Source organism: Taeniopygia guttata, chromosome 7, assembly GCF_048771995.1.
Source record: "Taeniopygia guttata chromosome 7, bTaeGut7.mat, whole genome shotgun sequence".
Lineage (NCBI taxonomy): Eukaryota > Metazoa > Chordata > Aves > Passeriformes > Estrildidae > Taeniopygia > Taeniopygia guttata.
In genome coordinates, this window is record NC_133032.1 from 38,940,003 (window position 1) to 38,965,684 (window position 25,682).

At 50.1% G+C, this 25,682-nt stretch overlaps 1 protein-coding gene across 2 annotated transcripts in view; it reads right to left on the reverse strand.

The window, feature by feature from the left end:
- ACVR1 (activin A receptor type 1) overlaps positions 1-19,907 on the reverse strand; it is a 43,261-nt gene extending 23,354 nt beyond the window's left edge. Inside the window, exon 1 of one of the 2 annotated variants that reach the window (XM_030278219.4) lies at positions 19,754-19,907. The gene's annotated coding sequence lies outside the window, so the exon portion shown is untranslated. Of the gene's footprint in view, positions 1-19,730 lie in introns of both variants that reach the window. The other variant, XM_072931798.1, reaches the window with a different exon arrangement.
- Positions 19,908-25,682: the final 5,775 nt, after the last annotated feature.

A 25,682-nucleotide genomic window follows, 5' to 3' on the forward strand; every position in this document is an offset into this window, starting at 1 on the left:
GCCACCCCCGAGCAGCCCCAGTGCCACAGGACACGGCTGTGCCAGCCCCAGTGCCACAGGACACGGCTGTGCCACCCCGAGCAGCCCCAGTGCCACAGGACACGGCTGTGCCACCCCCAGCAGCCCCAGTGCCACAGGACACGGCTGTGCCACCCCCAGTGCCCCAGGACACGGCTGTGCCAGCCCCAGTGCCACAGGACACGGCTGTGCCAGCCCCAGTGCCACAGGACACGGCTGTGCCACCCCCAGCAGCCCCAGCCCCAAAGCCAGCGCCCCACAGTGCCAGCCAGCGCCAGCCCTGGCAGCCCGCAGCGCCTGCATGCCCCCTGCTCTCCAAATCAACACTGCTCTGCCCCAGAGCTGCGCCGCAATCTCAACCAGAAAACAAGACAGCTGAACTCACAGCCTAAATGAGATCACTGACTGCTAATCATTTTCAAATGCTTTTCAGTAACTAGTTAAATATTACACAGCTCGCCTGTTCAGAGTTTCTGCAGAACACTCCAGCCAACCAAAACAAACATTTCCAAAAACAAATCTTTGGCTTGGTTATCACCAACACAAGTCCTATTTTTTCCTTAAAAAAAAAAAAAAAAAAAAAAAAAAAAAAAAAAGCAGCTGGTTTTTTTTTCCTGGTTTCCCCAGTTTTTCTTTACAGAAATTTTAAATACTCATTTCTTTATTCTGGGTTGCAGAGAAGCCTGTGTCTGAGGATGTGCACAGGTTTTAGAGATCATCTCTCACATGGGCACACCCTGCCGCAAGATAACAACATCGTCTAGTTCCTACAAATGCATTAAGCAGCATCTCCCTACAGCCTCAGTGTGTTTTCACACATGCAGGGACCTAGAGAGGTGCAAATGCTTTTTATTCGCAGTCCCTGACGTTATCAGGCCAGATCACCCAGAGCCAAACTTTGACTGAGGTGAAGGCCTCCCTTGCCCACAGCACCCTCCAGGTGACCCCTGAGCTGTGCTGATACTTCACTCCAGTGAGGACCCCCATCTGCACATCAATAATCCCAGCGAGATTTCGCAGATTCTCCCTGGGTAAACCTGAACCTCCAAAGTTATTTTCCCAGGGTCATCACCACGAGAATATTCTACTTCTGCCCTTTAGCTCAAGCACCCTACCCTGAGAGCAGTTTGGGGTACTTTAATAAAAATTAGCCAAAACTTTTTTAAAATCAATTTAATTGAATTGTCAGAATAATACAATGGCAGCATGACTCAGCAACACAGCCACTAGTTAATATAGAACCATCAAAGCTGGAAATATTATAAATATATATGTATTTTTATTTGTGTATATCTATAAATCCATAAACCTGAGCAGGGCAGGAGCAGGGGAGGCGCAGAGGAACACAGTACCACGGCAGGGGTACCGAGGAAGAACAGGAGAGCCTGGCTTCACACCTCCCTCCAGCTCACTGCTGAGGGATTAAACTGGCATTGGAGCGGCATTCTTCAGGAGTGATGGGCTGCTACAAAGTCGGAAAGGTTAAGGGACATGGAAAAGTCAGGTGTTCATTCTGCACCCCACTTACAGCTTAACTGCTCCTAGCCTCAGCCAGTCAAAGAAAATGAACCAACATTTATAGAGCAATCAGACTGAGAACAGCAGTTCCTGACACTCCATAGGCACATGTCATCAAACAGCATTTCCTCTCAGCAGAGCATTTCATTAACTATTACTCTGCAGCCCAGAAACCCGAATGCAATTAGCAATCCCAAGAAGAAGGAAACACTGCTGCGTAAGTCAAATCTTCAGAGATTATACTAGACCACCCCAACATCTCGGCACAGAGCACCACCCACGACTGGGAATGGAACACACCGAGGACAGTCAGTCAAAGACCACTTTCACCAACTGCTCCTGAACACAGAGAAACATGCTTTGGGCCAACAGCGCTCCTCACTCATGGGCTGTGATGGAGGAAGCGATCATTCTGAACAGGACACCAGGCAGCACTTGCTCACACAGAGCAGGTCACCATTCCAGTCTTTTTTAAACAACAGCAAGCCATTTTCCTCAGAGGAAAATTCAAGTTAAAGTAGTGAAAGTACTTCCTGCAAATAACCTGCTATACAAACTGTTCCTAGAAAGGGTCAGAAAGCACTAAAGCACTGTCAAAGGCATGAGGAAATAAATTTTGGATACTCTGGATATCTGTAATCAACCTGTCAGCCAGATAATGCTGAAGGAAAGGACCAACAGTCAGTACAAAAAGGTTTCTGTGTCCCTACCACTCGCTGCTCAGTGGAAAAGGAAAGCCAGGCTGGTCAACAAGACCAGATCTGACTCCACAGAAACCTTCAGCATTTTCATTCATCTTCTGGCCACAAGACAGACTCTTCTGGGTTTCATACTCTAAAGCTTTCCACTCAAAAAACAAAAAGCAGCATCAAAACTCTACCCTGAGTTCACACCAGCGTAGCTCTAATTGTGAGTGCTCTGAAGTTAGCAGGAACACAGCTGCAGAGAGAAAGCAGAAGCTGCCATGACTGCCTGTGAGCATTCAGAGAGGCCAGGAATCTTCTGAATTTCAGCTGGACTAGACATTAAGAAAACCACAATAAAATGGACTGAGACATCCAAAATTATTCTCAGAAAATAGGCCAGACCAGGCATGAAAACATCTGGGCTTGGCTTGAATCATGAACCACATGAGCAAGACACCCCACTGCTGCCTGCGGGCCCAAGTGAGGAATGTGAGCAGCACAAAGGTAGGCAGCAGCAGTCTCCCACACCCAATTCCCTTTCTGCACCTTCCTCCACCAACATGCAACAGGCCCTTTATTCTGACCTGTCTTGCACATCCCAGTCCAATGGGATTTCTAAGGATGGTATTTCTGGGACATCAGGCAATACATACAAGATCACAGCTGGTCAGCCAGCCAGTTCCGGGCATGTATTCCCACTTCTGAGACAAAAAAAAGGCCAAAAAGGGTTAAACCATTCCAATCCCAGCCTGTGCTGGCATACCTGTCCAGCTGGCCAACAGTGTGCATGTTCCAAGGATCCCTTACTCTGCTACACCAACACGGCAGCCCCCCTCCCTCCTTCCCAGAGCCTCGTCCCGATGAGGACAAGTTCGTCCCAGCTCTAAGCAGCAAACAACAAGACTTCATACGCCAGAAGGGCTGCAGCAGCTCAGCTCCTCTGTCCCTCAGATGAGTCAGTGTCAGCTATTCCCTTTTAGCTCTACAGCATTAAGGCAAGCGCAGTGAGCATTCTCACCAGAACCGCTCTTTGAGGCCAGAAAGCCACAAAGGACTCTAAGCCAGGGTGGGAAAGACAGGCCATTGACCAGAAACTGTTACTGCTGAGACTCAGTAATGAAAGAGGAAAAAAAGAAAAGATAAGGAGGAAGTCAGCAGAACTTCAGCAATTCATTACAAGTAATCTGCTCATACATTTTAGAAATAAGCCTGACAGGATGAACAGGTATGAAAGAGACACAGGACACACTATATTTATGCATTTAATATAACACAGAAAATGGATAGACTATAATACATATAACCTATGGACCAACCCAGGAAATCCCTTTTCTGGCCACCACATGTACTCCTAACATGCATTTCAGCGCTCTTACTTCAGAGTGGATTGACCTGGGTCCCCTCACTGGAAAGGTGCTGCCACATATGTCTCCAAGCTGCCCAGCAGAGGCTGAGAACTTGATGCCCACGTTTCATGACAGAGCACATTTGCCATACACCAGGACCAGAGCTTGCAGCTTAGTCTCCCCCAGAAGAAATCTAGCATACACATGCCCGAATCACTCTGCAACTCACAATAAATGGAGCTCCTGGCAGGGACAAGCTTCAAAAAACCCACTGGTGCTCCAAGACAGAGGCCCCATGCGGGTAAGTGCCACAGAGCCACCCAACCCCAAAAGCATGTTTGACCAACAGCCCTTCACCTCAGCTCTGCATCCCCCCAAACCCAGAGGCAGCTGCTGAGGGCAAGCAGGATGCCAAGAGGAGTAAGAACTGACTTTAACAGGAAAAGGGGGGTGCACACCGAAGCAAGCGCACTGCTCCCGCGGCAGTCGGTGCTCGGTGTCGCGGTGGTGGCCCCGGCCCGGCAGCTGCCAGTCCCCACAGCTGGCACCGGGCACTGCCAGAGCCCACAGCTGGCACCGGCACTGCCAGTCCCCACAGCTGGCACCGGCACTGCCAGCGCCCACAGCTGGCACCGGGCACTGCCAGCGCCCACAGCTGGCACCGGGCACTGCCAGCCCCCACAGCTGGCACCGGGCACTGCCAGCCCCCACAGCTGGCACCGGGCACTGCCAGCCCCCACAGCTGGCACCGGGCACTGCCAGACCCCACAGCTGGCACCGCACTGCCAATGCCCACAGCTGGCACCGGGCACTGCCAGTCCCCACAGCTGGCACCGGGCACTGCCAGCGCCCACAGCTGGCACCGGGCACTGCCAGCCCCCACAGCTGGCACCGGCACTGCCAGCCCGGCACTGCTTTCCAGGGACAGCCGCCCCGGCTCTTCGGCAGTGCACACACCATTAATGACGGTTTTATCTCTCCCTTTTCCTGTCAGCTCAGATCCAGACAGGCTGACTCTGTTAACATTAGAATGCTTATTTTTCCCCTATCCACTATCTCCAAGCCAAAACAACATCTGGAACTTCAGCCTGCCATACAAAGAGAGACAGATTATAACTGGAAAAAGCTACACCATCAGCTTCCCAGGCTTTATATGCTTCTGCTTTTATCTGAGCTTCCCACATGAACCTTCCAAACAGCTCTACAGGGAGAACTGATTCCTTCATAGAGGCTCCCAAACACAATGTAAGGTCCCTTCCATTTCAGAATAACCTCAAATGATTATCAGAAAAATAACAGGAGCAAAATCAATAGGAAAGTTTAGAGTAAGAATTTACCATCTGCTCCTTGCACAAAAGAGAAGTGACATACCAGTGACCTAGAAAAGGAAATTAAACAAAGAATATTACTTGTGTGTGTTACTTGATAAAGTAATGGAAGAAAAACCTGGCGCCAGTTCAGACTACATAAAGGTCCTATTTTAACAGACAGCTGTCTCCAGTGTCATTTAAGTGTGCTTTTTGCTTAGATCATGGTCAATGAATCATGAAAATCAATACAGATGGAAAACATAAAACCACGCTGCAGACAGGCTCAGCAGTGGAGCGTGTACCAACTAGCACCAGCCTTGGCTGGAGAGAGACGTGCCAAATAAACACAGACTAGTTTTCCCAACAACATTTATTTAACTCTTAGCAGTTAATTACCAGAAGTCATGACTACTGGTTATTTTCTAAGCGGCCATCCCACTGCAGTTCCACGCACCAGGCCCACCACCCAAGCCCTCCTCTGCCCCACGGCCACACTCCTGGGCTCTCCCACAGCTGCCCCAGCCCGGCCAGCGCCCGGGGACAGCAGAGCCAGGCAGTGGTGGCCCAGATGTTCTCCAGAGAGGCCCAGCTCGCTGTGCCCCTCTCCTCCCTGGCAGCCACGGCCAGCGAGGTGCTGGGACAGCCCTTCCCCAAGGCCACGCTGCTGCCTGCTAAGCAACCAACGCTCTCAGAGCAGGAATTCTCATTTCCCAGCCCCCGGACCAGTTACCCACTGCTGGTCCCGGGCTGCGGGAAGCTGCCATGCTGCTGCCAATCGCAGTATTATTTCCAGCTGACAATCATGTAAAACCAATCTGAATGGACAAAGCAGAATATAGTGTATGTTTTCAGGTACAAACAAAACAAGTGTCACGGGTTTCTGTGCCTAGCATCAGAGTTTTAACATAACACAGAGTAGAGCCCAATTAAAATAGTTCTCATTGAATGGAATCGGCCGTGTTGCAAGTAGAAGGACAGAGAGCCAACCTCACATTGTACCAGTGCTTTGACAGTCTCATAGCAATGACCATCAGTTCAAACACACAGCTCATGCCAACTCCAGTAAAGCAACAGCAGCATAAGCTCAAAATGGTAATTTGCTGCTGAATACAGACAGAAACTCTATGCAACACTCAGAAATTAGTCATGTTTTAGCAGATTTTTGCTTTGCATCCAGCTGTTGCTTGTTCACAAGGCACCTACTCACATATTAGCCATTTCCCCTCTGAAAAGCAGGATTAACTCACAGCAATAGTACTCTGCAGCAATGACACTTGGCCCGCCCAGCCCCTGTCCCCGTGGGTCCCCAGCCTGCCCTGCAGCAGCCAGGCACTCCAAAGGAAGCTGAGCACTGCCAGATCTGAGCTGAATAAACAAATTATCGATGCTTTTAATACATTATTTTTCTGACAGTTGGCTGGACAAAAATATTACTAAATCGTCTCCAAAACCCCTAGAACTGACTGAATAATATGAACTCACTTGACAGTATGAGCAAGTAAGAACGGAACTCACCCCTACTGATGTTCACAGCCTTTTGGGAACATTCACCACAAACACGGACAAGACTGAGTTCCTTTGTACTCAGAGTTTTGGGCTGATGTGTCCCACTGAGGTCTGATGGCAAGGACTTCCCGCGTGTCCCTCTCGCTATTTTCAGGACAGGTCATCTAACATTCCTCATGGCTTCCCAGAGCAAAAATAATCACAACCGGGCTAGCAGAGTTTGAAGCTAAAGCCAGAGAGCCGCTATTGTGTGAACTTGGTTATTGGTCGGGTTGTTTCTCAGGAAGAGGCCTTTATGCAGTCAGACGAAATCTGCTCTGCTTTGCCTTTCCCCAGATCCCAAGAGCACTGCAGCAGCATTCTCCCAATGCCCATTTCATGACCGTGCAGGAAACTGAACTGTATCTACCTACACAAGTTACACCACTGAACTACTTAACCAAGAAAAGCACTTCTTCTCTTCTGTTCCCATTCTTAACACCGTGATCATTTCCACTCACTCCAAGCTCCCCAAAGTGATCATCTGGGGAAGACAAGGGCTGCTGGACACCAGTCAACACTGACCTACTGATACAAACACACTACCGCAAGAAACCCTACCACTAACACCTGAGCTTTAGCTAAGAGCTCTGCTAAGAGATGGCTCCTCACCTGCAGCTGCTCAGACACCTACTTTTGGACCTGCAACTGTACCTTACCTCCTCCAGCAGCAATAAACCCCACGTGTCCCTGCAGCACCCAGAGCTCTGCTCCCATGCTCTGCAGTCCTGCCACTGTCCCACCTCCATACACCCAGAGGCAGACAGGCTCCCCTCAGCACCACAGGCAAGCCTGGAGCACAAGGCAGGTCTTGTCTGCAAACTGCTGCGAACACCAATTCCAAGCAGAGGCTCTGCTCCACGGTCTGTATTTGACCAAACAACCCAGCCTCAGCTCACCTGCCACCAGGTGAGGAGGAGAGGCTGGGAGATGTTTGAACAGCTCTGCTGTCACCCATGCAAAGGCCTGAGATGTCACTGCACCATGACAGAGGTACCAGCAGCACCGGCTTGGAGCAGGCAGAACGAGCCACAAAAAAACCCCAAAAACAGAGTTCCCACAGCAGGGCTACAAAGGAATCAAACAGCTTCAAAATAATTCTGTGGTAAACCTCCCAGGGGCAGAGTTGCCAAACTAGCAATTCTAGGGAGGGCTGGACAAGCCAGAGCTCTGTGCAGGTCTGCACGGCTCCCTGGGAGAAAGCAGCCCCTTGGCCACCCGAAAATCCAGCCAGGCTGCACAGGCTGCTCCCAGCAAGGAGCACCACACTGACTGACTTCAGCACTACTTGGAGTATTTCACTCCACTTGAGCAGGGATGTACTTGGGATGGAACTTTCTTTGGACTACTACCAGGAAAAAAACAACTACAGAAATGAATAAACCCAGCTGAGTAATTGTGTGAGCATAATAATTCAAAATCCAAAGTTTAAAACAAACAAAATAAAAAATTCCCCCACAACCCACACGCTTGGAATTTTACCTGATTACCTGAAATTTTCAAAACAGCCTTTTACATTTGTATGGGTGGAAAATTCATTTCAGATTTTGGAGTGTCGTTACATGCTTCCAAGTTGATCAAGGTGATTTAAGTCAGGAAGCTGAGAACAATTTAAAGAACCAATTTTAGATCTGATTTTGTACTTATTTTTGTTCTTTTCTAAGAAAGGTTTAATTGTTGAAGACAAATTAACATCTTGTTAAGACTAACTAAATAGTCTTTAAAGATCATTTCACTCTCCATTCCTCTACTCCAACACCCAGAAACTCATTCACATCAAAGGTCCCCATTTTTTATGGAAAAGGACACATTTGATTCTTCATCTTATAAATACAAAATTTTAATAATATTTTAAGATTTATTTTTAATTGTAGAACAGTCTCACAGTGGCCTGACTGTGCTAACTATTATCAAGGCCTCTTGCAAGTACAGCCCCATGAGTAGCCAAGGACACAGGACTGCAGCTCCCGAGCTGCCTGACCTGAGCCAGCACAGAGAGCCTGTCGGGTGACCTGGGCAAGGGACACCACAGCTCTCAGCTCCTGGACCCTCTGTGCTGCTTTTGGAGCCCTGGGCATGGCCCCATCAGCCCACACACTGCCATGACCCTGTGGAAAGTCTGAAACACCCGCAAAAATCTGACCTGTTAGATGGGAGGGAGTGTTTAACCACCTTTAAACCCTCCTCATGATGCAGCTGGGCTGAGCATTTAACAAACTTTATTTAGCATTTACTGTGGGTTTTTATAAGAAACAAGTAAACAAAAATACAAATTAAAGTAAACCCAAAACAGTTCAGCCATTTAAAGTAATTTTAACTTTTACACTCCAGACACACAACCCCAAAGGTGCTGCCTGATTCTGCACGACTTTCAGGGCACAGTCAGCTCAGCAATGAAAAATCTCATTAATTCCTCAAATCTTTTCAGAAAGATTTGTTCTAAGTCTAATTTAATCTAAGTTTTAGCTTGCTAGCTCTTAATTCAGGATTAAATCAGATGCTATTTTTTTGCATATTTTACATGGAAAATATTTACAATGTTCCTTTACTGTATTTAAACATTCTAAATTACTTTAACAGAGAAGACATGTTTTTGTGGGTTTTTTGTTTGTCTGTTTTGTAAGAAAATAGCCTTTCAAGATCAGAGAATCAACAGAATCTCCCTTTAAGATCAGATACTCAATTATTTCCTTGGTGTCTCAGGACACTGACCAACTATTACACCAGAAAACCCACCTTCATGCTCAGCTCTAACTCATATTGGCCATACAAGCCTGTTTCCTTTGGCCTTGTTTTGCTTCTTGACACAGCAGCTACTCAAGGGCCCACAATTATCTCCCAAAACGAAGGTAACACATTAAGCACTTTTTTCCTCTAGCTGTGGTCCTAAGAACAATTTGAGTAAAACCTACAAGCTGCACCAAGCTGTCAGCTAACACACTCACAGGCGTCTTTCAAACAATTATGACTATGACATACAAGTGTTTTTGGCTTGTCCAACATTCATTTTTTAATTATTATGCCTTTATGAACTCAAGTTCAGAAGAATCCCTCTTTCACATACAACCAAACACACCTGTGGGACTGAAACAAGATCAATCATGTCAAAAAGCCCCAAAGATTTTTGGAAGAGTATTTCAGAACCTGGAGAAAAAGCCCCACATTTGGTATCCTTTCCCACTGCTGGCACACCAACCCCTCAGAGACTTCATTTACAGCCTCTGGGTCACTGCTGTTTGTGGCTTTGGTTTGGGCTCATGTCCCTTCGTGTTCACATTGGCCAGCATTGCAGAACAAACCTTTTTTACGCACACGGAGGTTGGGCTGGGTGAGCCGAGCCCCTCTGGGGACCCTGGAACTCCCCAAGGAGGGTCCCAGCCGGTGCAGGGACAAAGAGCTGTGCTCTTGTCAGACCCTCAACCCAAGACAGCTCTCCAGCCTCCAGCCTGGGAGCAGAGCCCTCGCACTGCCTCCAAGGAAAGGCTGTAAGAACCACGGTCCCACCCTGTGAGACACCACGTGTGCCCCGGGAACTTCTCAGGCAAGGCCATCCCAAGCCAACACAGCAATCCTTTGCCACCACATTTCTCCTGGCTTCCCAAGCCAACACAGCAACCCTTTGCCACCACATTTCTCCTGGCTTGCCAGCAAGGACCTTGCCACGACGCCGGGGCACTGCAGCGACGGTGAGCTGTTGTCACCAGAACAAGGCAGCCCACCCGAGACCTTGCTGACCTGTTTCCAGCCACGGCTGCGCCCACACTCTCAGGACAAGAGGCATGTGCAGAGGTGAACAGCACCAATTATAGGCTGACATGCAGTAACTTACTCTGTCAGAGTACAGACCTGGCCACATGCCTGGCCCTTCGCCATTCCCCCCTCTGACGGAGTCCCACAAAGTGTCCCTGAGTGCCCCTCTTTCACACTGACCCCCCAGTTACAGTATCTGTAATGGGGGCCAAATACCAACTTGGTTTTCCAGAACTCTCCTTTAGGAGACCCTACAGCAGAGACCCCCTTCACTCCCAGCACAGGAGTTCTTCACCCCATAAGCCCTGCAGCCCCAGGGCCACTTTTAGTTCACAGGCATGTGAATTCCTACCAGGAGGCAGCCAAAAGCTGTGCATGAGGCTCCTTCCCTCCCCAGAAAAACAAGGATTTGCCAATTTGTTTTGCTCAGTCACCCTGTGGCACACACACCCTGAAGAAGTGCACATGCTCCTCTTTCCAGATTTCCATCACAGACAGGAAAACTGTGAATCTCTGTCTTCAAGGAAGGAACCTGTTGATGTTTTCACTCGGGTCTCAAAAGAACCATCAAGTACCAGCAGACAAACATGGCAGACTTCCCAAAGCTGCTGGGAATGCTTCTCACTATTGCTCGCAGGAGCAGCACAGGCAGTCACAGGAAACTTGCAGGATTGGTGCTGCAGAGCAAGAACAATGGTGACAGAACCCCATGCAGAGGAACAGCAGCCTCTCAATTGCACCTACTTCACAACAGGCTCAAAATACAAGCGAGTTCTTAACATGCCTTTCGTCTGCCTCCATCTGCCGCTGTGCTGTGGCTCTATGGACCCAGCCTTGCGGAACAGCTTCCAGTTAATTCACCTTTTCCATTTGCTTTAGTCCACTCCCCAGAGCTCCATATCCAGTAGATATTTATTTTAAAGCTAAGCCAAAACCATTCAAACACTAACACTTCAGGGCCTTCAATACTCCTGGTTGCACACAGTAGGGCCTCTTTTAGAATAAAGAGCGTCCACTTTGGGAACTAAACCAACATAATTATAATTGGGCTGCATGTCAAAGTTTTACAAATCCCCAGACTGGAAATTAAGTAGCTTTTACTCCTCACAGATCCTTTGTTACAGAAGGCATAAAACTGCACTGCAGCCTCAGCAACACCAATTCCTCACCAGAGATTCCCGGGACTGTGTAAGAAAATCCAGTTTGTTGTTCTGGCTCCTCACTGCATGGCACTCTGGCTTTTCTAATGGAGAAACAAGACAAAGTTCCCTCAAAATCCTGGACACTGTTCCACATGAAAATCCAATACATATTTTCTTTGAATGTCTAAACAATGTCCAGGATCAAATCCCAACCAAAAAGATGAAGTCAAAGACTCTTCTAGTCATCAAAACATGCCACTTTCACATCAGGCATGGAAATACCATATTTCTTTCAGACTTCTGATGGTGCTTAGGTTTTTATTTCAATAACTTAGGAACAGTCATATTGATTCACTCATTCTTCAAAATATTACTTGTGTCATAAGGAAGCTGTATGGAGGGAAGTGAATAAATAGGTTCAGATTTTAGAACAGGTTTTGCAGAATAACCATGCCGAGGTTTGCTTTAGAGGTATGACACGAGTCTTACAAACGTGTAAAATACCTACACCAAGACAGAAAAAACACCCTATTGTTTCAGCAAGCTGGGACATGTTACTCAGAGAATTCTCCACTGGAGGCTGATGCAAACATGCCAGGTCCACAAACACACACAAAAGTGTCTACGTGGCATTTCTGGCACATTTGTAAAGGCCCAACTGACAACCAACTAATGTGGGAGAGCAAAAGCCATGCCAAAGTGTTGTTGAAGAATTTCAGAAGTGCACGGGCTCAAGAGCAAAGCCAAGGGCAGGCTCCAGGAGAGCAGACACGGAGGAAAGGCCAAGGAAGCCAGCAGCACCTCCCAGTCACAGCACACGACCTGGGGATCTGAGGTGCGGCAACACAGCCCACGTTGCTGAGCAGCCTTTTAGGTGGAGCTTTTTCTTCTATCCCAGTGACTTGAAATAACTTGAATGTTTCTTTCTGGACAGAGACGGGTTCAAATTATGCAAAGAAGATGGAGGCCAGCCAAGACTCAAGGCTTTAACCTAGATCCTAACCACAGAGATGCACCTCTGCTCTCACAGACGGGCGTTTGCGAGCTGGTCTGGGCACAAAGCGCTGCCCAACTGAGCTGAAGGGAGAGAACAAGACATCAAAGTAAGATCCTGTGCTGCCTCTGGCAGGGAGGACAGCTTTCTAGCCAAGAGATAAGCAGAGATGGTCCCACACCACATGCACACCTAGTCACCCCTGAGGAGGAAAATGGGTGGAGTACAAAGGTGCTTGCATTGCAATTTTAGACTCAGGATCTAGACAGGTTTTGCAACTCAGTCCAAAAATAAAGGTCAAGTGGAATAAAAGTTACTTAGATCAATGCTCAATATGCAAGAATGTATGTCCAGAAAAGAATTTCCTAAGTTTTCCAAGTATTTATTTTTCTATTGTAATCACAATCCCTGAGAGAACACACCCTTCCATTTTGTTGTGGCTTTTTAATTCACAACAGTCAGTATTTTTTTTGTGTACTAAGGGTACATCTCAAATGCTCTTTCTTATCATTTAACTTGAGCCAGTATTTAGAAGTCAAATTAAAAATAGCCTTTTTTAAAATGCACAACTTATTGTAATTCCACGCCTAAGGAGATATGAATTTGTTAGTTTAACACTCAGACTGGTGCACTACAAGTTGTACATGTTTTTGTTCTGACAACAGAAAATGAGAAATAGAACACAGTGTAATCCCACAAGATTGACTGCCACAAACTCCACTGCCAAATCATCCTCCTGATCCTGAAATCAGCTGGAATTGTCCTTTTTTTCTTTTTTTTCCCACTGGTTCCACTCACATTTATCATCCTGTGCACATACTTTTATATCTCTATCTTTATCGCCAGTTAGTATTTAAGTTCTATTCAGCAACTTCTGGAGAATGGAAAATTTTTATTCCCTATATTGTGTATCACTCCAGCCTGGGATTTGCCCAGCCCATGCCCTCAAAGCTGATGCTTTAGCAGGCTGCTACCCACAACTGCAGCTGCAGCAAGCAGTTTACTCTCCAGCAGCAGTAAGGGCTACAATTAAATGGATTAAAAAAAAATTAAAATTACTCCTTATAAAGTCAAGAAGAGTTTTAATGCGTAGTACAGACATGCAGCATGGACACGGCTTTTACCAATAATCAACCTGTAGCGTATCACCTATCTCTAACATAAGAGTATTACAAGGTAATATGATACGATTAATATTCTCTTAAACCAAACCATTATCTTTTCATTTTGTTTTCACTTTTAAAATTCAGCCTTAAAATGACTTTAATTGTTGCAGCCCTCCCACACAAATAAAGAGACAAGTTTATTGCAATGGAGAGCCCTAAATAGCACAGTCTGGTTTAGGCTGACTAATACAAACACGCATTTTGTTTAATTTTACATTTGTTCCTAGGGAGATCTTGCTCCCATCTCTTCCACCTCACATTCCACAGCACCTGACAGCACAGGACATCACCCGCCCCGGCGGCTGAGCAGCGTGGGCAGCTCTGGCTCCCTGCGTGGCAGCTCGGGGGACAGGCTGGCCACTGCTGTCACCGTCCTGCAGAGAAGGGAGGGCAGGCAGGCACGTGGGACCGCCAAAAATGTGTGTCCGAGCAGGTCCTGGTGTCACAGCCAGAGCCAAGAGCCAGCAGCAAGGAGCCCTGCAGGAACGCTCCGTGGGGAGCGAGCACAGCAGGTCCACAGGCTCACTAAACCTCCCGTGTGCACTCAAGCAAGGCACCAGCCTTCACAAACACTGCGGGACAGCTCGCAGTCCTCTGCATCTGCTCTGCCACTCATTCCCTCAGAAATCCCTCCTTAGCACCAGCACAAGAAAAATACCTGGGAATTAACCTGGGTTAGAAGTAACCTGGAAGAGGCAGACTAAGTTTCGACCAAATTAATGCCTTATCCAGTGTATCCCATGGCCAGAGACGCCAGAACAGGAAAAAGAACAGCACATGGAGAAGAAGAAGCAGGACTACTTACTCCCCTGCCATTAGCAGCTGGTGAGAAGGTTTGCACAACCACAGCCCCAAGCACCTCAAGCACTGGGCCAGGAAGCCCAAGCCATTCAGGGGGAGGGCTGGAGGGGCCTGCTGAGGCACACCGACCCGAAAGCAGGGCTCAGCAGCTTCCAGGACTTCAAAGGGGAGCCACTTCTAGGCTCCGAGCTATCTGCAGCCAAAGGCGGCTGGCAGAGGCTGCCAGCCTGCTCCTGCTGTCACAGGATCCTTGCCAGGCAAACAGCAGACCCAGACCTGCAGTCAGAAGAGGTGTTTGTTGGCCTCTCTTCTGCAGCTCATTAGCAGAGGTAAGGTCTGCAGTCAGAACAAGAAAGTCCCGACCTCCAGGGAGCACAGCTCACTACAACTGCTCTGCAAGACAAGGGAAAACTCCTCCTACCAGCTTCCATTCAACAGGATGACCAGCTCCAGCATGCTGAGAAGGAACATTCCGGGCACTCTGGACAGAAGGTTAAGTGCTGCAGCAACACGTCTTCTGTATGAAGGCCCAGATAACAGCTTTTGGTGTTCCTCCTCACAATCTTCTATCTCCATCTCGGTTATTTCAGACAACAGAAATTACTCTGAAGGCAGCCTTGGACAATCGCCAGACTGGAGGTCTTGGTTTTAATAAGCTTTTCTTAACAAAGCCAAAGCCTTGCTTTCCCTAAAGCAGACTGGAGTTACTCTACAACAGGCTCCACACACTTTCAGACCCATCTTTCCAGCAGCATCATAGGCAGGGAACAGTGACTTGGTCTGACCGTCCAGGAGCATTTCAGAAGGGGAAATGCAGTGACAACAGGACTTCTGCAGCGAGAGCCACTGAACTGCCTCTGCACACCAGAGGCAGGAACAACCAACAACACACACCCCTAACCGGCAATAACCTGACTCCAGAAGAGGCCAGGAGCAGATGCTCAGGAAAAAGCATAAGGACACAGCACAAAAGGGTCATTCTTCCACCCTCCTCTGCCCCCAGCCCCACACCTCCCAGTTGGAGGTAAATTCCCAAGCCCAAAACTGCATCTGAATCACTGCATTTACTGTCCCCCCACAGGCCTACCAAGAGATCCAGCTGTTCCTCAAAAGAAGAGTAAGGCTCCTGAATATCCCACCACAAGCAGTCTATAGCTTAAACAGGCACCACACAAAAACTACTGGTTTTAATTTTAAACCTGCTGACAATTCATTACACCTGGCATTCCCCATTTCTTACATAATAAGGAATTACCTAAGATCATCCCTTCCCATTCATAGACATCAATTGTGACTTTAAGATCTCTATAGTATTTCCTTTAAAATGTTTCTCCCCTTAGCAAGTCAGTTTATTTACACACCACCTCACCCCACTTTGCAGCACCAGGCTGAGCCAACATCCTGTAAAGCTAAAACAGGTCCCACGCTTGAAGAAACTGTAGAGCTGAAGGATATATCCCAATTGCTTAGGGACTTGCAATGCCCTTGTATTCAAACAGAACTCACTCCCTTGGGACAAGGGCCCTTGATCTGGGGGGCCTGAGAGGTGCCTCGGAGCTGGTGGCACCCTGGTTTGCAGGCACAAGGGATGCAAAGCACAGCCTCAGCAGCGCTGGCAGAACCCTGTGTCCCTGAAGCCCTGGCCCCAGCACGCCGCCCGGCACACCGCGTGCTGCAGAGCGCCCGGCACGGCCAGCGCTGGGGCAGCCAGCAAGGTGAGGCGCACGAAGGGCAGAGCACGGCAAAAGAGGGCTCTGCACGGCCTGGCAGACCCATCAGCACCTGATGCTGAGGATTCAGGAGCACATGGATCGTGCGGTCAGCTCTGGCCCTCCAGGGGAACGGCAGCACGTGAAGTGCCAGCAGAGAACAGCAGCACTGGAACTGCACCTGAAGGAATGACGGTGTACTTACTGCACTGGGGGCACACTCCTCACGCTCCTCCCAGGAAACAGCACCCCATGCATTCAGGCAAAGGTGCGCTTCAATGCTGCTTTACAGCTGCAGCTCGGTCTTCTCTGCGGATCTTCTCACCAGAGCAGAAGTTTGGGAGTGTGTTCTGAACAACCTCAACTTACAGATGCAAATCACTATGAAACAGGAGCTGTGAGCACTGCACGCACACAGTTCCAGAAGACCACATGTCAAGGAGGGCATTACCATCACCTGAGACTGGGTCAGCTACAACTCATGGTCCAATGTAACACAAAAAACTATTCCACTACAACCACTTACTGTTATTGGACTGTACTCCTATGCTTTTGAAAGCATTACTCTAAAACCATGTTTTGGCTGCAAATATTGTGGGGAAAAAAAAGGAATTTCTTGAAAGCATTTCCATGGAATTCTGTACATTTTGTAGTCAACAACATTTTATAAATTTGTGATCCCAGAACAGTTTTCAAACACATATGAATTCAGCTTTCCAACACTGCTAGAAAACACCATCATTCCTGATTTTTACAGATACAAACGGGCATGTATAGGATATTAATGCTTTACACCCACATGTGGCCACAGAACTTGTCCAAAGCAGCGCTCAAAATGTGGGATCTTGATAGCACCTGGTGTCTCTGTAACTAAGATGCTCTGAAACTCTCAGTCCTGACCAACCTCAGGTCCTAAAGTAACTAATCCATCCCCTAACCCACATGTACACCCTGGCTGAGGCCAGCCTGCCACCACCTCTGTGACATCCTGAATCCTCACACACAGAGGCACTCAGCAATCACCCGTGTTCAACCCTGCAATCTATTGTAGCTCCTGACAGCTGCACAGGTGAGTGGGACAAGTTTTCAACCTGTTTATACACCCCAGAGAAGGTATCAAGATGCCCATTTGAGAGTTCCAATACCAAGAACATAAGTGAATTCAAGTAGCTTTTTTTTGGCAGGGACAAGAAAGGCTGAACGGGTGCCTAATTATTTCACAACGGCTGTCCCTAGATCCTATTTTAGCATCGGGCTTTCATTAAATTTAAGCATGACTTCAGAGTACCAGCTGGCTGGAAAAAACAAAAACCACAAACACAACCCACTCACAACACCCCACGGGTGTTCTTTCCCCCACCCATGTTCTCTTCCTACCCTCAGCAAGGGCTTGGAAGAGACCAGTTCCCCTTGGAAAGCCAGCCCCAAAAGCAGATAAGTTCTGCAGGAAATGGCTATATTTAGCCCTCCCCTTTCACCTCAGCTCCTCCATGTCTGCGTTCTCCTGCAAAAGGATCTTTCTACTCAGTGTTAGAGGTGATCTTTTGCAGGTCACCTCAGCAGAAAATATGTAACCAACTTCATACTTGTCAAGAGAAGAGCATGAACAATCACCAGAATATCAAATATTCAGCTACTAAGGCATACAATAAAATTTTCACGCCTCAAAGCATGTTGAATTCCAAGCTCCAGGAATACAACATGCTCAAAATCACTGAGTGGTGCCCATGGAGGGCAAGGCTGAACCTCTGCACACACTATACAGGTCTTCACCAATTTTGTCAGTAACTAACACAGCCATCCTATTCTCTACAGGAAGCTCCACAGCTCTGGAACTAACATATTTTCCTAACAAATCATTTTCTAAATGTATTTCCTAATAAATAATTTTAAAAATGGTTAACAATGATTCCTGGGCAATGGAACTTGGGCAGAGAATATCAGCAACACCTCTGGAAATATCATCAGCACCAGGTCAGTAAGATTTCCCTTTCCCAGCTCGTAACTTTGAAACACATATAAGACTTAAAAGTGAAAATATATAATAGGGCTTTTTTCTCCCTTAAGTTGTTTTGTTTAAATAACAGCTTCACCCGATATAATTCTGTCCTAACCATGATTTAGGCCTGTAAGAGCTGATTATTTACAAACCGAGGACAATGATGTGTGAACTCTGTCACAGCAACAGTCCTTAAAGTTTGTCCCAAGATGAAGGCAGAACAAAACAGACCTCTCACTCAGTGTGAGAAGACAAACAGGCAGTGAGTTACAGTCAGGAACTACTCTCAAGTCCTGTGCCACTGGGCAAGGAGCACACACCACCCCCTGAAACAGAGGAATGCAGGTCTTATCCCAGCAAACAAATCCTGAGGGAAGGCAAACCTCTGAAACCACTGCACACACTTAACACCTCCTGGGGAGAGCACAGGGCACACAGGAACTTTTTGTTCCCTTAAAACAGATCTCTAACACCTCCTCCTCCAAAAAAAAAAAAAGTTTCAGCCATCAAAGGGCCCAGCCGTGTACTTGAGAGCTCTCCACAGCCAGGACTCCAGCTTTCCCATTTCAATTGCAAGGCACGCCAGCACTCTTCAAACAGCTCCAGCCCTTCAAGGACAGGGCTCCCAGAGCATTTGCAAAGCGCCTGCTGCATTCCAGGTCAACACCGTCCCTCTGAAGATGATCATAAGGATCATAGCAAAGATTGTATTACAGGAAACAAAAGAAAGTGAAACTTTAAAAATAGACTGTCACTGCCCACAGCTAACTGCTATAGCCACAGGAGTCTTCTTCAAGGAAAAGCTGGGCTTCCGTGCAGACTATAAAAACACATGAGATTTGGAAAAAGAACCTGTTCTCTTCTGAGAGCTCAATGCATCATTTTAAAAAGTGGTTTTGTACAAACATGCCAGTTCTGCAGCTCAGTCCAGAACCTGCAAGTTCCCACCAGTAACATCATCCTGAGGCTCTGGTGCCTCCAGCACACCTACATGAACCCCAGCTCTTTGAGAACCAGATGAAGGTGAGCTGCTCTCTCAATTACTGGAAAACAAAGTGATTTAGTTTCAATTTATGTAAAAGTACTGCTAGAAACAAGTTCATTCAGCACTTTTTATAGACAGAGTTTGAAAGACTGCCTGGGCAGCTTCCCCTGCTAGACTCACGGCCCAGATTTCACAGAGCAGCGTGTGGGTTTAGAGCCTCCAGGTTAACATGCACACACCTGAGTGGGCTGAGAGCGGCCGTGTGCTGCAGGAGCCGGGCCCCTCCGGCCCCGATCCCGGCAGGAGCCGGGCCCCTCCGGCCCCGGTCCCGGCAGGAGCCGGGCCCCTCCGGCCCCGGTCCCAGCGGCTCAGGGCCCGCTGCCCGCCCGCCGCAGCGGCTCTGCCCGGGGCAGCAGCGCCTTCAGCGCCCCTGGCAGCCGGGCCTCCGGCCCGTGCCCTTCCCACCCCACCGACCCGGGGCTGTCAGCGCCCTGCCGTGGGCAGCGCCGCGCTCCCACGGGGCGCCCCGCGCCTCGCTCCCGGCGGGCTCCTGCGGCCGCCCGGCACCACGCAGGGAATCACCTCTGCCCCGCCGAAACACCGCGGGCTAACCGAAACAGAGCCAGGGCAGCCCGGCCGTGCCCGCCCCGCCGCAGCGGAGCTGCGCCCCGAGCGCGGCCGCGGCCCCGCGGGGCCTTTGTGCGCCCCCCGCCCGCACCCCGCGGCGCCGCCCCCGCCAAGCCTCCGGCGGCGGCACCGACCTGCTCCGGCGGCAGGGACTCACCCGCTGGGCCGGCAGACGGCGGGACGGCGCCGGCCGAGCTGGCCGTGCTGCGGCGCTGCCCCGCTCGGGCCGGCGGGGCCGGGGGCGGCCGCGGGCGGCGGCGGCTCCGCTGACAAAGGAGGCGGCGGGGCGGCGCCCGCACCGGCAGCGCGCGCGTCACTTCCGCCCGCCGCCGCACGGCGCCCCCTGCCGGCGCCGCGGGGACACGGCGGCTGCGGGATCGGGTTGGGTGCGGGTTGGGGTCACGGTTCGGGTTCGGTTCGGGTCCGGGTCGGGTTCGGGGGAGCGGGAATCCCGTCCCCACCAGCGGGAGCGACGTCCGGGACGGGCGGCCCTCAGCCCTGGGTCCCCGCTGGGCCGGGCTGGCAGAGCCCGTGGGGTCAGCGGTGCCACTGCAGAGCCGGGGCTGTGTCCGGGGGCTCTGGGGTCACAGCCGTGTCCGTGCTGTGTCCGTGCTGTGTCCGGGGGTCACAGCCGTGTCCGTGCTGTGTCCGGGGGTCACAGCCATGTCCGCGCTGTGTCCGGGCTGTGTCCGGGCTGTGTCCGGGGGTCACAGCCGTGTCCGTGCTGTGTCCGGGGGCTCTGGGGTCACAGCCGTATCCGTGCTGTTTCCGGGGGTCACAGCCATTTTATTTAAAAAATAATCTGACTCCAATTTTCACACCAAATTATACATAGAGTAGTTATTATCATGTCATAATTTTTAAGGTTGAAGGTGTCTTCCTTCATCTTGAAGTTCTAACCCTCCCTCATCCACCCAAATTAATTCCCCAAAATCATATATTCTTGCAACCATGGTACTTCAATCATACTCCAGGTCCCAGGATCCCAGAATGGTTTGGGTTGGCAGGGATCTCAGAGCCCACCTTGTTCCACCCCTGCCAAGGGCAGGGACACCTCAGGCACATTAAGGTCACCATGATGCAAACACCCTGACTTGGGTGGAACCGGTGTTCCTGTGCCAGCTGCACTAAGCCAGCCTCACTGAGGTTCCTGGAAAGGCACAGGCTTCTAATTACTGTCAACAGAGCTCTTACATTGTGACATGATGCATCAAGGACATGACATCCTACATTTCAAATAAGTCTTAACAATCCTGAACAGACCAAGTACATGAGAAATTCCCAAACGTGATTGAGCTGATGCTCCACTTATGTTCTGCCCAGCCCCATGGTACAGGGTGTGTGTCCCAGTGCTGCTCTGTGCCTCCCCAGGGCAGCGGTGGGATGGCAGAGCAGTGGGATGGCAGAGCAGTGGGATGGCGCTGGGCAGAGCAGTGGGATGGCAGAGCCCCGGGGGCACTGGGGCAGAGCAGTGGGATGGCAGAGCCCCGGGGGCACTGGGGCAGAGCAGTGGGATGGCAGAGCCCCGGGGGCACTGGGGCAGAGCAGTGGGATGGCAGAGCCCCGGGGGCACTGGGAGGGATGTCCCCCAGCCCAGTGGTCACTCTGGGTGACCGCCTGCCCTCAGCTGTCACGTTCCCTCAGGGTCAGCCAAGGCTGCCCTCGCAGTCCCCGAGCCTCACCCTGCCCGTGCCCAGGCCAGGCTGGGTCTGTTCCTGGGCATGCTGCAGCACTGCTCTGCTGCATGCAATGAGCCCTGCAGGCTGCAGCACCCCACAGCAGCCAGCACAGGCTTCCTCCTGGCCAGGCACTGCGGGGCTGTGCAAGGACAGCCACAGGCACTGTCCCAGTGGTGGCAGCGAGTCCCAAGACTGCCCAAACCACCACCTGGAGCTGTGGAGGCCCAGGAACGGGTCTCTAAGGAGAGACCACTCCAAAGTCTTTTAGACATTGGCAGGGGCTGCCCAGGGAGGTTTGGAGTCCCCTTCCCTGGAGGTGCTCCAGGCACGGCTGGACGTGGCACTCGGTGCTCTGGTTGGAGTGACAAGGTGGGGATCGGGCACAGGTCGGACTCGATGAGCTCTGAGATCTTTTCTAACCTGACTCCGAGTGATTCTGCTCCCGTGTCACAAGGGACATGGTTGTGCTTTTCCTCCACACAGGCGGTGCTTCCCGAGCAGCAGCATGAGTGTCTGCGAGCCGGGAGGTGAGGCGCTCAGAGGAGTGGAGCAGGACACGCGGAGATGTGGCACAGTCAGGCTGGGACAGTGTGGGCAGCAATCACAGCGCTGGTGCCAGGGCAGGAGGCGAATGCTCGTTCCCTTGGGAAAAGGCAGGTGAACAGAGGGTTTGGAAAGTGCTCGCAATGAAGCTCCTTTGTGCATACAGCCCATTTATGCACAGCCCTCTAAATGGGGCCAGGATTTGACTCACTATGAGTAACAGGAATGTTTTAAACAGAGAAAAGAATACTAATTCCCTTAAAAATACAAATAGGTCTACATTTGGCTCCACAGCACAAGGCCAGTGATTTTCCATAGTGTACTGCCAAGTAGCTGAATGTGACATTCAAGTAGCTCAAGTGTAGGTGTTCCTCGGGAGAAAATACAGCTCTAACAAGGACCGTTTTCCAAAAGAGAAGACCAAAGATTGGGTATCTAATACAGCTTTTCAAAATTTAACCAAACAGCTGCATTTCCAGAAGTGCCAAGTTTCCCTTGAGACCCCACAGGTGGCAGCCAACACTTCTGAACACCCACCTGCTTATTTGCAGCCTAAAGCACTTTTGACAGTGGCAGCCCATGTGTTATCCGAGCTCCCAGGAAAGGGTGACACTGCTGGGCTAAGAGCCGCCCCTCACTGATGCCTGCGGGGTTCCCAGGAGACACGAGCAGCCACATGGGTTAGAAGCACTTTGCATGAAAAGGTTTCTACTTTACATCTGGTAGAAGAATAAGAATTTTGGAAGCTGTCATTGAGTAACCCACGCATGGCTCACCAAGGGACAGCTGTTGCTAAGGGCTCATTCACAGCCACGGGGGGAACCAGTGCTGGGAACTGGAATTAGGCAGCTCCTGCCCACAGCCTCCTGTAGCTGGATCACGTACACTTTACATGCCACCGATTTCTAGTTAATAGTGAAGCAGAGGGAATAATTAGGTTATTGAAGTAATCTCAGCATCATCTATAAACAGGGCTATTTTTCTGTTCTTTTGAATGCCAATCCTTATTTATCATCATAAGCATCCTTACAAATAAATTTTCTTTACAAACAGTGCAGGGTTTTTTCAATTATCTTTTCTTGAATTGTTGATAAGAAATTCTAGCTGTAAGTAGAATTTTATCTGTAATAACGTTATTTGGGGAGAAAACCAGGGCTGCAGTCTGAGAGGGGTAGCATGACAAAGTGTTTGGGTTAATGGCTGGCAGTGCCATCTCAGAGTCAGAAGTGCCAGTTCTAAGATTTGGGGAACATCACAGGGCTGTCTCTGTGCCTCAGATGCCAGTGCTGTCACAGTGAGTGTAGCAAAGCATCTGGCTTGTCAGGTATTTTACAGTCCCCCAAGGAAAGGTGGAGTGGATCTGATGGGGGTATTCATACACAGCTGACTTTGCACAGCTTTGCAAGGAGTGGAGTGTGATTAAATTTGGGGCCTTCCAGTTCCCAGCAGGAGAACCTTGTGTGGCTTTTTCCATGCTGCAGCACAGTCTGGAACTTCTTCCTGGGCAATGTTTGCATTAATCAGGTGTAATAATGGCATGTCCATGTGAAAGGAGCACTGTGGGCACAAATTGCACCCACAGACATCAGAATAAACACATGAATGTTATGCAAATACCGTGGCCTTCAGAAGTCTGTGGGCCCCAGAGCACAGAGCATACCTTGAGCTATGGGGCAGGTTCCCCCTGTCATCCTTCCACACAGAAAACCCTCCCAAGACAGCAAGTAGAGCAAAATCGGGCTTCTCTGTTTTGAAACAATTTCCATGGTAACTTGAACTGCCTTGATTCTTCATAAATTCTGCCTGTCTCTGGAGCAGCTGGGATTTCAAGTCAGACCACTTTGCAATGCTCTGGGAGTGTAGAAACAGCTCATGCAGCTGAAAGATGCCATGGAGGAAATGTTTCAAAGAGGGGGCTGCTGGACCCCAGACCAGGCCCCTCATTTGGTAAAACCATCTCCCTCTGGATTTCTGTGCCTTTTCAGCTCTGCTGAGTGGTGAGCACTGCCCCAGACCAACAGAGGCAGGGCTGGGGTCTGGCCCAGGCCAGCAGCACCACACGGGGAGGGCCCTGGGGGCAGATGGAGCCCAACAGCAAAAAAACACCTCTAACAAACACTGTTATTCCTTCTAAAATACACAGTAAAATACAATTAGTTGCAGCACACAAAATGAGGCTGTGCATGACAAAGCCATCCTGATAATTGCTTTCAGAGCTGCTGAGGTTTTTAACTCTTTAGCATTATTAACATCAGCACATAAAGACTTTGCTTATGTGCTCGAGGTGAGCTGTGGTACAGAAATAATAATCCAGGTGACCTTCCAAGCTGCTGCTTGTCATGAATTACTTTCTCTGCCTTGAGGAAATTTCTAAATATATATCTGTATATATGCATGCAAACAAGCAAAGCTGGCAGTTGCAACGCAGCAAAGTTGCATCACCGCCCCTCCCAGCACAGCAACTGGCCTGAGCGCAGCTGCTGAGAAAACCCCAGGAAGCACTTGGGTTTGAAATTAAAGAGCTTGTTCTAATACTTAGCTGTGATGAATGTGGCTGGGAGTACATGTATTTCATCAGGCGTCTGTGAGTCAGGCCGTGAGTCACAGACAGAGCCACGCTGGGCTGCTGGAGCAGCCGGTGAGGCCTGTCCCGGCAGCTCCGCGCATGCAGAGCTCCCGCTGGCTCCCCCAGGACACTCCGTGAGTGTGGGACAGCAGCGGGACACGCCTGCTGTCCCTGCAGCTCTGGAGAGGGCCCCAGCCCAAGCACCTTCCAACTTCTCCTCTGTCAGGGCCTTACCTCGAGTGCATCTTTACATCACAAACCCCATGGACTTTGGGGCATTGGGGAGCCAGGTGCATTCAGCACAGAGAGGAGAGCCCAGCTCCAAGTAATTAACAATAATGTATAATTGCTACCAATTTGGTTTTACACAAATTACACAGTATTATTAAATTAAGCAGACCGTGTTCTTGCATCTGAGCATTAGCAGCATAACTCATTTTCATGCCATTTTTTAAAATAGCACTGGTAATTAGTCCTGTGCTTTCCAAGCCCATCACATGCAGTGCTTTGTTTCCAGCAAAACACCCACCAAAAAGTGCTCAAGTTCTCTAATTGCAAAGATTCACTTCACAAGGCTGCACAGTCCCTTTCTGCTCTGGGTGTTATTCAGGAACAGCCAACTGGAATTTATTGAAATTACGCCGAAACATAAACGATGAAAATACTCCCCAGCTGGGGGGGAGCCTTTGCAGGCCAAGGTTCTGCCCATGGCAGTGCCCCACGGAGTCAGCGGGCGCGGGGGATCGGGTGGAAATGCTGGAGGCTCATTCCCATTCACAGCCGAGCGCGGGGCGGAGGAGCGGTCCCGGGGCGGCCGTGGGACACTGGGGCCCGCTCGCTGCCAGGCTCAGGCCCCTCTCAGCGCCCGGTGCCGTGCCCATGGTGCTGAGCCCGGCGGTCCCTGGGCGGCCGTGGGACACTGGGCCCGCCCGCTGCCCGGCTCAGGCCCCTCTCAGCGCCCGGTGCCGTGCCCATGGTGCTGAGCCCCGCGGTCCCTTTCCCGGGGCACGTCCCTGTGCCCCGCTCTGCCCGCTGTCCCCAGCGCCAGCCCCGGCCCGCCGGCCCCTCTCCTTCTGCTGGGCTGGGAAGGAGCTGTTTTTGGCCTCTGCTTCTGTCATCTGGCATTTAAATGTAACGAGAGCTCTCGTTGCTAACATTTATAGCAGCAAAATATTTAAGTTCCAGAGCTTGTAACACATGTTGTACGCGTCCCCTTGCCAGCCCAGCTGCAGGCTCCCCGAGCCTTCCCTGGCTCGATCGGGGCCGTGCCGGCGGGCGGGCGAGCAGGAGCGCGGGGG